We start from the raw sequence: 12,965 nt of genomic DNA, 5'->3' as shown, positions 1-12,965 counted from the left end.
ACCTTTCTCGGTTTCCCTCAAGGATGTCAACGTAATTCTCTGACACCTCTCTCAACAGAAAAACTTGAAAAACACATTAGAGCATTGTGCTATATTATACCTAATTGTGTTAATCATTTAGGCTTTAGAATGATTTATAGGATTTAAAGTGAAAGCCATTTGTGGGCCCCCCTGGTGGCATAGGGGTTAAAAACAGCGCTATCAAGCCATTGCCAGCCATTGTAGCATGAGTTCCATCCCCTGCCAGGGAGCTGCCCCACATGGCACAGTAGACCTCTCCTGTCTCCCCGCTGCTTCCCTCAGCAGTGTACTTCAGTAGATCTGCCTGTTCTGCTCCCACTTTGTCTCTGGTGAATCCACTCATCCCCTGTACCTCTGGCCTACACCCCAGTTCTTATATGCATAAATAAATAAAAATAAATCTTTAAAAAAAAACACAGCTGATTGTTGTACAGCTACTGGTCCCAATAATAATCTACACTTCAGATAACCCGTGTTGTTCGGAGACCTCTGCTTGAAACTCAGATATGTACTTAAGGTATAGAGTAACATGAAGACTAATTCACAATATTTTTGCCCCAAGGACAAAGTGAGTTTGCACCCAACATCTTGTCCAGTTGCTCTCTTTCCTTTCTCGCATCTTCGTCCCTGTTTCTTGCCCTTCCCCACTGCCCTGCTGGTTTTCCTCCCTTGCTCAGTGAGGACATCACTGTCACTTCTCCTGAACAGTATTACACTATGCCTTTTCCCACAGTTGCCCTGCAATGGTGACTTTTCTGTTTTTTCCACTTCCCAATTATAATACCCTGCTCTTATTAAATGGATTCAAGGTTTTATTGGTGCCAACTTGGTAGTAGAATGAGAAATTCCCTCTCTTCTTGTGCCAGCATAGAAGATGTAATGGCGGAAGGATCTTTCTTTCAAGGGCTCTGGCCATTTGTGAGACATGTCCCTCCACTTTGTTGTCTTTTTTTTTTTTTTAAAGATTTATGTATTTACACATACAAGAACTGGGGTACAGGCCAGAAGTGCTGGGGGAGGGGGTGAGAAGATTCACCAGAGACAGAGTGGAGAGCAGAACAGGCAGACTGACTGAAACACACTGCTGAGGGGAGCAGCGGGGTGAGACAGGAGAGGTCTGCTGTGCCATGTGGGTAGCTTCCTGGCTGGGGTTCGAACTCGTGCTGCAGTGGCTGTGGATAGCTTCATAGTACTGCAATTTAACCCCTTCTGCCACCAGGGAGGTCCCCACTTGGGTTTTTATTTTTATTTTTTAGCTAGTTGGCAGCTCCCTTATTACCAGTGTTTTATGGTAAACCTGATTATGAGAAAAGGCCTCTAATTTACTGCTGCCTCCTTAGAGCAGTGTCTATAACATGGGGAGCTTATGGTTTTTTGACCTCGGTGGAAAGAGTCGATGAGGAAAATAGCCACAAAATAAGTAGAGAGTTTGTTTCTGATTTGTCTATGACTTCTTTTAGTGAATGCTTTAGTCCTGTTCAAGCTAAGATTATTAAGAGCTTAATGAAAAGAGCATATTTCCTCTTAAAGAGCTATTTAATGAAGATTCTAATATCATTCCAGCCTGGGGCAGGGGATATAGAATAGATATGATTTCATAGGGCCACACATTGTTCATTATATAAATGTGTAGCTGAGATCTGAATCTTAGTATTCTTGAATATATCCTTTTGAATTGTGACAAATATACATACAGAACAATGCAGGCTATTTAAAAAAAAACTCATTAAGGTTTAGACTTATTTTCATATAACATGCTACCCTCGTGGACAGTGACTTCCCTCACTGCGTCAGTGTGAGATCTGGACACAAGGAAGTGTGAGGATCCTGCTCTGGGGTGTCCTTAGCTGAGCCTTCTGGTTACCTGGGCCAACACTGACCCTACTGCACAGAGCTCCAAGCACAAGGCTGTGCCTCAACCCATTCACCTAAAATTCCTTTTAACCCATTTCCAGGTGTTTCACCCCTGTCTCCAGTAGCCACACTTAATACTAGTTTTTATTTTATCATTGACTCTAGAGAGATTTTGATTCCTGGAAATGAAGTCAAGACTGTAGGGGGCAGAGCATTTGAAGTTTCTAGAAATTTCTGTGGTGCTCTGGGAGCTTGTTTCATCAATGCTTTCCCCCTTGTGTGCTCATCTGTTTTACCTGTTAGGAGATTCCTGAAGATAGACTAGTGGATCAGGAAGCTGTGGTGTACACACACACACACACACACACACACACACACACACACGTTGGAATAGTACTCCTACAAAGATTAACTCTTGCCATTTTCAACCACATGGATGGAACTGATGCTAAGTGAAATAAGTCAAGAGAAGAAAGACAACTACTGGATGGTTTCACTCAGACACGGAAAATTGAGAAACAGAATAAAGGGAATAAAACCAAATCAATAACAAAATCTAGAAATCTGACTATAGAATTGAGGGTGCCAGAGGGAGAGGGTGGAGAGGAAAGGAAGGAGGGGGTACAGTGCACTATGATGGAAGACTAAGGTCCTCTGGAGGGTATGATCCTATACCTCTAAATCAATGTTTGAACTGATAGCACCTCAATTAAAATATTAATTAAGAGGTGGAGCCTGTATTTCCTCTCCTTAAATAGGCAGAAACAATGTTCTGAATCTTTTCCCCTATTGAAGGCCAACCACCTTGTAAGAGATCTGATTGTTTGAGCCTGAGGTGCCTAGTTAACCTTACAGAGAAGGCATGCAGAATGAGAAATGTCTGCCCCTACCTCCCCTCCAGCTTCTCTGACCATCCCAGTAAGATGACAGACCCATAAATGAAAAGTCATCTCAGACATTCTGACACCATCAGAAGACACAACATGAGCAGAAAATGCACACACAACACAGAGAGCCCAGCTCGGACTGCAGAATCATGAGAATATTGTTTTTTAAGCCACCAAGCTTTCGGTGACTTATTATACAGCCACAGACAACTGAAACCAGGGCTGGTACCTCCGATCATTTGAGAACACTTTGTGAAGACATCAGCAGTACTCAACAGTGGGGAAGAAGGCCAGACATAGCACCATCAAGCTGATGAACTCAAAATCAAGATTACCCCAAGGAGAAGGCTGCTGCTTCACTGGTGGTATATAAAATTTAAATATGGCTGACCAGATCTTCAACAGAAAGAGTATATTATTTCATGGCTTTTCCTGCTAAATATTTGGATTTTATTTAAGATTTTTATTGGGGTAACATTGGTTTATGACATATATAGGGTTTCAGGTATATAGCATTATGCTTGGACATCCATATTGCTACATTATGAACACCACTAGCAAATATCTAGTTTCCATCCTTAAGCATACAGTCGATTTCTTACTGGATTTACCACTCCTTTTCCCTCTCCCTTCCAGTAACCACCAATTTGTTCTTACAGGCTAAAAGCTTGTATTTTCTTGTTTTCTCATTTGTTTTCTTTATCTTCCAAATATGAGTATAATCATACAGTGATTGCCTTTCTCCATCTGACTTATTTCACTTAGAATAATACTCTCAATGTCCATCCATGTTGTCACAAATGGCAGGGATTTTTTTAAAGATTTATTTATTCATGCATACAAGAACTGGGGTACAGGCCAGAGGCATGGGAGGGTAAGAGGATTCACCAGAGACAGAGTGGGGAACAGAACAGGCAGACTGACTGAAATACACTGCTGAGGGGAGCAGCGGGTGAGACAGGAGAGGTCTGAGGTTGTAGGTCAGCTCCCTGGCCGGGGATCCAACTTATAGCTTCATAATGCTTAGACTTAACCCGTTGTACCACCAGGGAGGCCCCTGGATTCTCATGATTTTTTTTTTTAATCACACAGTACCTTTTGTAGTGGAGAGAATTAAATTGAAAAGATTGTTCATTAATTTTTTCAACAAGTGCTTATTGAGCATTTAGATGTCTTGGATACTGTTCTGGGAATGCAGATGTAAAAAGAAGAACCACAAATCTCTACCATGAAAGAGCTTGCATTGTAGTGGGAGAGACCAACAATGAGTAGCCTAATGGAGTAAATTACTGAGTGGATTTAGAGACAATAAAGCAATGGGGGGAAATAAGGTAGAATCAGGAAGAGGAAAGGGTAAAGAGCAGTTTTAAGTCGGGTACTTGAAAACTGACATCTGAGCAAAGACTTGAAAGAGGGAAGGGAAATGGCATGTGGAAGGTGGGGATCAGTAGCCCAAGTAACCTGGGTCCTCTGGCCTGAATGTGCCTGACTTGTTCAAGGCAGGCTAAGAGCCAGTGTGGCTGGAGGTGAGTCATTAAAGGGGAGAGAGTTGGAGGTGGTGTAGGGCCTTGGAGGTCACTCAAGGACATTGACTTTTATGCTGAATGGTCTATGTGACCAGTGGATTGTTTTAGAAGAGAAGGAGAATGATTTGATTTCTGTTTTTATCACAGTTTTATTGTGATATAATTCACATATCATAAAACTCACACTTTTAGAGTAAAAAATTCATTGTTTTTAAAGTATGTTCACAGAGTTGTTGTATAATATCACCATTATCTAATGTGAGACCACTTAATCACCCTGAAATAAAATCCTGAACCACTTAGCAATCAGTGCCTACTTCCCATCTTCCTACCTCTGACAACTACTAATTTACTTTCTATCTCAATAGATTGGCCTATTGTGGACCTTACACACACACACAGAAAATCCGTGGTCCTTTGCAACTTGCTTCTTTCACTTAACATCCACATTGTAGAATTTTAAGGTCCATCCATGTTATAGCTTGTCTCAATATGTCATTCCTTTTCATTGCTTAATAGTATTCCATAGCATGACATGCCACAGTAGTTTAACCACTCTTCAGTCAGTGGGCATTCAGGTTGTTTCTACCTTTTGGCTATTACAAATAATGCTGCTATGAACATTCACGTGTAAGTTTTTGCATGGCTGTAAGTTGTCAGTTTTCTTGGATATCTGCATGTGATCCTAATGACTCCTAAGTCAACCTGTCTGCTCTGTTGAGAGTTGACTGAAGGGAGTCTACTATAGTAAACCTCTTGCAAGACGATGTCGACCTCGAGATAAACTGCTTTGGACCCATCTTAGGACCTGGCTGAATCATGAATCCCTGGAGATTGCCCTGCTCAGGATGATCCCATCACATGTCAAGACAGCCTGCCATTCTGAAAATGGTGTGAAAAGCCTCATATTTAATGGATTAGCACTCTGCGGCATATGTTTTCTAGAGAAGAGTTTCTGTGAACATGAAATCTGTTAAAATACAACTGCCCAATAATAGAGCCACAAGACATAACTGCAGTTGGTTTGCAAAGAAGAAACTTGTGGCCATATTACTGAAATGCTTTGACCAATGTAGGCTTCCTCAGCTGTGAAGTGCATGCCAATACACGCCATTCTTCATAATGCTCAAATTTCTTTGGTAGAATGAAATTTGGGTGGAAGGAGTTGTGGGAGGAGATGAACAGATACAGAAAAAAAAATGGTACCCACACATCTTTGGACAATCATATGTTTTTGGGGGGGTGAAAGGATGAGAGGGTGAGGAAGGTGGGAGGAATGGAGCGAGAGAGTGCGCCAGAGCACAAGCCACATCATGCCATGGCTGATGAGATCATCAGTACACTGAGCCTGTGCTGCTGTTTAGAAAAATGGTCTGTTTGCTTAACAGAAGGGTGTGTATTCTTTGAACACATATAGCACATAAAACTGTCTTCTAAATAACAGAACGTGTAGTAAAGTGAATGGAGTGCCTAGCACTGTATATATGTATAGTTGCTCACATAAACCTTCATGACATCCTCTGCACAGAGGCAGAGGGGTGATGAGCAGGGATTCTGAAACCAGACTTCCTGGATTCAAATTCCAGCTCCTGCCACTGATGAGCTGCAGTCCCTGGACACATTTTGTAACTGGGCTGTGCTATTCTCTTTCTTATCAAAGGGGATGATACTAGTAATTCACATCATTGGATGGTTGAGGGGATTAATATATGCAAAGTCGTTAGAGCAAAGTTTGGTCCACAGCAAATGCTCCATGAGCCACTGTGTGAGCTCAGCTCTGCCAGAGGGCCTTGTGCTTTCCACCCACCTTGCAAGCGGCCTCTTCCTAATAGAAGAACACATCACATGTGATTTATTGCTTCGCTAATTTAGCTATTAAACTTCTAGTAGGCTATGAGATCCTGATGAATGTCAGTTTTTTTTTTTTAAGATTTATTTATTTTATACAAGAACCGGTGTACAGGCCAGATGCGCAGGAGGCTGAGAGGATTCACCAGAGACAGAGGGGGCAACAGAACAGGCAGACTGACCGAAATACACTGCTGAGGGGAGCAGTGGGCGAGTCAGGAGAGGTCTGCTTTGCCATGTGGGATTCTCACCGGCTGGCCGGGAGATGTAGGAGGAGATGAATATTGATAGAAAGAAGCAAAATTTCAAGGAACACGAGGCTTAATTCATGTTGCTCCTTATATGGCAAAATATGTTCTACTTTGTTCTTCTCCTTAGACCTATAACCAAATATATGGACCATAAATCATGACTATTTATTAAGGTCTAATGTGACAGGATCTAACTTTTCTTCCTCAACAAAATCTGTAATAATAAATAACAGTGTTCTTGCAACCCCCTAACTTCTCTCCCCCTAACTTCTCTGTGTTGACAGCACTGTTCAGTTAGCTTCCTGTTCCTGACCAGAGTAGAGACTTATTTCAGTGATACATGAAATGCCCATTTCTGAGATCATCTGGTTTCACAGTTCTGGTACCTAGCAGGCACTCAGTGTTAGTTACTGAATGGATTTGCACAGCTTCCAGTTAGGAAAGCACCAGCCTAGGGCCTCCGTGGTGGCACAAGGGATTAAGACGCAACCTAAGAAGGAAAGCACCAGCCTATCCTGCCTTGTCTGTGTGGGCACAGGTTTATGTCACATTCTTTGCCAGGGGGTTTTGGGCTATTAATAATTGTTACGTCTGTTGAGCACTTCTTGTGTGCCATGTCAGGTGCTAAAATCTTTATGAACACATTTAGTGATTCTGAAAATCTTATAAAGGAGTTATTCCTGTTATTCCTACTTTAGAAGAAGATAGACCAGGGCATGGCACAGTATTGCTGCAGGGTCTGATAAGGACAGAAGGGGATTTGAATCCAGGCAAAACCATTCCTAACACTGCAAGATCCCACTGCTTTGCCCCTCTAGGGGCCGGCGACTGTGGTGGCAGGTGAGTTGTAGGGAGTCTGGGAAACTGCAGACATTTGACGCCAGTTCTGAACAGGTGTTAGCAATTGCTTCACCATGGCGTTCAGCCAGGCTGAGGATGCAGACAGGAAAAGGAGACATCGAATGACAGGGAGACAGCCAGAAATAGGGAGGCACAAAAAGGAAGGACGTTGACAGAGCTTCAGAGAGGGGGCCAAGTGGCTAATCTACAGAGTGATGGATGGACACACCTTTACCTCGTGATAGTCAGTGGCCGCCTTGTTCTTTGTTGCATTTACCAGGTCCCAAAGTAAATGATATAATTAAATATAACCTTCTCTTAGAAAATGAGGATTTTTTTTTGCTTTCACTTTTTTTCTTATGAGCAGGTTATAACGTCAGATCACTACTTCGAAGAAGCTCCATAGTGATGGAATAACTTACAAAAATGTATGAAATGTGTAACATTCTGTTGTATGATGCCTCATGCAGCAGTAGTTACTACTGGAGTTTCAAGGTGAAACTGTTAAATGTACAAATAAAATTCAAAATAACACTTGACCAAAAGTCCAGCTTCTTTGCCCAGTGCTTCTGGGAAATATTATCCCAAATGAGACAATTCAGACCAAAGTACTATATTATATAGCCAAGTACTAAATTGTGGTGACATCCTTCCGGCAAGGGTGTAAATAATGCTTATCCAACATGATGGAAACATTTCCAAAATTTTCTAAGTGATCTCCCAAAGCAGCTGAAAATATCTTTAATGTGGAACAAATTTATTCCTTTGTAATTGCTACTTTACATCCCGTGTAATCACATGGGAGAATTCCCAAAAGCTTGGCAGGCTGTAGTTTGCATCCATCAAAAACATTTGAGAAAATAGGAACAGGCAGGCTTCCATAAAATGAAAGGGCACTAATAAGAACAGCACAAGGGTCACAGAGGTGAACCCTTTGTGGGAGTGCTCTTCGCCTACTCCTTCCAGGAACCAGCCCTTTTAGGTAGATTTTTGCATTGGGAAGACAGATCTCTGAATTCTCAAAGTGTAGCTCAGGTTGTGCGTTAGAATGTTCTAGGGGATAGTCTCCTTTGTGCCATGCATCTGTCCAGCTTCAATAGACCTGTTAGCCAGACCCCCACCCCCCACAACCCTCTCCGTCAACCAAAGAAAACCATACAAAGCCCCCTAAAACCCTTGGGTTTAATATATTTAATGCATTTAAATATAAAGGGATAATTACCTGCTTTGACCAATTCTAAATACGTATTGCAAAACAAGACATCACATGGTCATTAGGTGACTAGTTATTTAATAAAGAAGTTGGGGGAACTCTTGTAAACATCCTTTCCTAAGCACATAGAGAAAATAAATACCTAGGAGCACGTCTCTCTTGTTTACCTTCCACAAAAGAAGTCACATCAAGAAATACAAGTGCGGAAGTAGCAGAAAAACGGTTTATGCACACTCTTTCTGCAAAGGGCTTCACTAAGATTTTTGCTGGACTAGTGCTTTTAATTGGAGTTTTTTTTTTTAAATTTGAAAGCTTCTGGTTCAGGTTCTTTCTGACATTAATGGTTCTGAGTTTTACTTTGCCACTGTCTGTGGGATCCTGCACACGGAATCGATATTTCTGTTTCTTTACCTGCATTGCCATTGTGTGACCTTGAAGAAGTTTCTTATTCTTTTTAGGTCTCAGTTTACCTACCTCTAAGAAGGAGCTAAATAATGCAGGTTTTTTTTTTATATAAGATTTAAATAATAGATGTCTGAAAAAGCTTTTAGATTTAGGATTTGAAACCACTGTATAGTTGGCAGTGATAATAATAGTGATAGGTTGGATTAACAGAGAACTTTTCATCCCAAAGCTCTAATCACTTTTACATTGTTCTTCCGTTTGTCCTCAAAATACCCTTAAGAGCTGAGCATGAGAAGTGTCAGTTTCCTCATTTTGCAGATGAAAGAATGAAGAGGATTTTCATTACAGAGATATTGCAATGAACAGTAATTCTCAAAAACAGTATTTCTGATTCCAGCACTTTTTCCTGATTTTAGAATGGCAGCTGTCTTTCCACCACATGCTTTATATACGAGGGGAGAATCTTCCCATGAAATCTGTGTCACCAAGTTGTGTTTCTGCCATGGGTTCATCTCTTAAATAGGATAAAAAGTTTTTCTTTGCAGTTATCACTTATTTTCCTATTGAAGGCTCCCCTTCCATTTTGCTGCTGATCATTGTATCTGTGCTCAGTGCCATCCATGAATAGAGAGAGATCCCTGTTATTTCTGCCCCCTGTGAGACTGATTACATTGTTGGCGTCCTGGATAAACACTTGTAAGATGGGCACAAATAGCATTATGCTACGGCACAAGTTACCCATATGCTGCCATTATGGTTTTCAGATGACTTCCACCTGTAGCAGCGTGGAGCTGAAAACCAATCACTCCTCTCCCGAGAACATTGCAATTTCTGCTGCTGAAATGGAAATTGACAGGAGGAGTTAGATACAGCTGTACCTGATCGTCCAGGGATAAATTATTTTGTGTAATTGTTAGAGCCTTGCTAAGACTTAATGGAATGAACATGTTGTTTTCCACACCCATGGGTATGGCTAGTCCTAGCAAATATTGTGTGCTTGGATTTAAAGGTGTGGGAGACTGTCAGCCTGTTGACGATGAGAAAAAATCTGAACTGCTGATAAGGAAGAAAACCATACACAATGAATTAAATTTAATAGACTGAAATAATGTTTCCCTTTACTATTTCCATGTGGGAATATGTCAGACTTCATTTAACTCAATAACTACGGATATCAAGGACTGCTGCACCGCAGCCTCTGATGGAGAATTCTCCGTGGCAATTTGGTGTATCAGTCACGGCCACTGTTTTGGTTCACCTTACCTCTTCATGTGGAATGAAATGATGTGTGTCGGGAGAGGAACAGAAGGTGTTTGGTGGGTGATGACACGCTCTTGCGATTGTGTCTTCCAGTCATGCAGAGTGGAGGCGGGTTACACCCTTGTTGGACTTGCCTTTCTGGAATCCAAAGAAGGGAGATCTGCCTTTTGGAAGAAGAGTTTTGCCACTAGGATCCCACTCAAAAAAACACATTCCCTTCAGTTATTTGACAATTAACATGTTACAGGGAAATCCACACATACAGAATTTGACTCTTTCCCTGTATCTTTGTCTACTTTTATAAACTAACAGCTAATAAGAACATCACCTTCTTCATTCTTCCCTTCTCATTTGATTAGTTATAACTTTATCGATCCTGTAAGAGTGTGGCAAGCATCTTCAAAATTTAACAAAAGACAAATGATTCTAAGTATTCAGATAGAGTCATTACTAAGATTTGGTGCAGATCTCCTCCAAGCAGAGGGGTGGATAAAAATAAAAATGACATAGGAATGTATTAATCCACATGCTCCTGGTTGAGTGTGTTTCTCCATCATGTTTCCAAGGGCTCTGTGATCCTACATCTTCACCCTGTTTCCCACCTCCCTTTGTGCTCTGGCGGTCCAGAGGCATCAGCACCTCCTGGGACTGTGCTACCTAGATCAGCACAGAAGGGTCAGGACAAAAAAAATAATTTCCAATGCTATTTTGGCACCGGCAGCATGACCTCTAGCAGGAAGGATGAGCAGTCTGTTTGAACCCAGGAGATTTCCAAGGAGACACAGAGCCAAGATAGTTGAAAGAAGAAAAAGAAAACAGACTAGTTAAGTTTGATGAAGGGCATGAAAGTTGAATTAAGTCCAGTAAGTGTGCAAACAACAAAGCCAGCAGCAGAGAACACTTAAAAGTTTGGAAACTACACCTGGCAGACGTCAGAAGCTGCCCAAAGAAGCCTGAGTCTCTGAGTCTGGAGCTGGTGGTTGTTGCCTCTGCTGCTGCCTTCTCTCCTTTTTGCAAAGGGAGTTGGTGACCAAGTTGGAGTTGCCCAGGCAGCTGTGGCAGCATGAGGAAGGTTCAAGGGCACAGATAGATGGAAAAAGAGCTGAAATTATTTTCAGTAACCTAATAGCAAAATGTGGAAGTTGCCAGGCACGTCACAACTAGAGTTAGTGCAAGACCAGTGCATCAGATTCAGTTTAATGAGAGACCCGATCATGATTATCTTGGCCAAGAGACCATAGATCTTAGGAAAAGTTTTGGAGAAGATATGTTCAAGGGGATGAGAGAATATTTTTGAAATTAAGGTAAATACTGAAGTGGCACTTGAAACAGAGACAGCCCCTTCACTTTGGGATGTGGAATTCACTAAGCTGTTAACTATAGTAAATGAACAGCCCTTCAGAGTGATTTTGAAGACATAATCTAGTGCACCAAAGAGGGGAAACCGTGCAAGTCCCAATAAATAATGAACAGGTTTTGATCGTAATGGTTTAGAATTTCAGAAACATATTTTATGACTAAACACCTGGGAGGATTTTCCAAAACGAGGACCAGTTGGCCACTCCATGAAGCTGGTTGTCTTTGGCCTTCGAAAAACCCATATCTGTGTGTTAACCAGAAGATAGAATAAGAGTGTTTTAGAAATTATTTTAATGAAAAAAGGGACATTCTGAAAAAAGTGAGAGTTTAATTGAAGACCATGGAAAATTTTATTTCGAGCTCTTAGAGATGGATATTATAAATAAATAAAATAAATTTACTAGGAAAATGTATTATTCCATATAAACTATTTTCATATAACCATTCCGTTGAGCTTTATGTAATAGTAACAAAATAAGTTGAATGAATAGAAAAGGATTGAGATTCAGCTAAGATCTTTTCAAGGAATATTGGGACCTGGAAAAAATCAGTAAGGAAATAAGAGTGAATTAAGAACTTTTGAAGTTGACATTGCAATGTTTGTTATGCCTATGTATTTGATATTCAGACTTTATATGTTGACTCCCTGGTATGAGGAAATTAGAATACTTTTACCATTTCATATTCCAACAACCTCTATTTTTATTAGTTACATTTTTAGGCTTTATATTGTCAAGGTTTATATCATATACACTTGGCTGGGTAATATTAATCTCCTGTGGTTTCATAATTGTAAGGGAATATTTAAATTAATAGAATGTTCAACTCACACCCTTGTACTACTGGTTTCTCATTTTTTGTTTTGACTTTGATTCATTCTTAATTGATAGGCTCTGCTAAGTAATAGCCATGCCCACTTCACCCATTATTCTGTATCTCAGTTATAGAGGCTGACTTCGTTCTCTTCCTGAGTTCATGTGACATAATCCCTCTTTTAAAAGATGATCAGCATTATTTTATTATTGTCGTCATTATTATTTATTTTCTTTTCTTCTCCAATTGCATTCTTCTTACTCTCATTAGAATGCATAGCCATTCTAATGTGTTTGATTCATATGGGTCTGTTGTATTTTACACAAGTGGCATTGTGTGAAGGGCCTTGATGAATGCCTTGCCTCTCAACCCAACTTGGTCTTTTAAAGAGTTTTCCATGTTTCTGTGTATACCCTCTAGTCTGTTGCATTTATGTCTTCATATTATGTGTAATTGTTGTCCAAACTGGACAGTTTGGGGACTAAAAGAATCCTATTAATAATTACACGGGGATAATAGACACATTGGAACTGAGCAACCCACTGCCACGCAACCACCTTCTTCTTTGTGTGTGTCTCCACATTGTAGATTTCCAAGGTCAGAGGCATGGAAACTGAGATTGTGCGCAATTTTCAGCCACCATTACCCTTGCTGTGATGGATATGCTTTTATCTGTCTCAGGCCACTC

The 12,965-nt window shown here is 40.8% G+C and overlaps 1 protein-coding gene and 1 pseudogene across 1 annotated transcript in view; both read left to right on the top strand.

Annotated features, from left to right (window-relative positions):
• The window catches only part of HS6ST3 (heparan sulfate 6-O-sulfotransferase 3), a 586,913-nt gene that overhangs the window by 334,202 nt on the left and 239,746 nt on the right, over positions 1 to 12,965 (top strand).
• Positions 9,547 to 11,795, top strand: LOC119259670 (28S ribosomal protein S31, mitochondrial-like; annotated as a pseudogene).

Source organism: Talpa occidentalis, unplaced genomic scaffold (genome assembly GCF_014898055.3).
Source record: "Talpa occidentalis isolate TD23 unplaced genomic scaffold, MPIMG_talOcc4v2.1 talOcc4.5, whole genome shotgun sequence".
NCBI classification, from domain to species: domain Eukaryota; kingdom Metazoa; phylum Chordata; class Mammalia; order Eulipotyphla; family Talpidae; genus Talpa; species Talpa occidentalis.
Note: the sequence above shows the minus strand (reverse complement) of the source record. Positions and strands in the feature narration are given on the sequence as shown.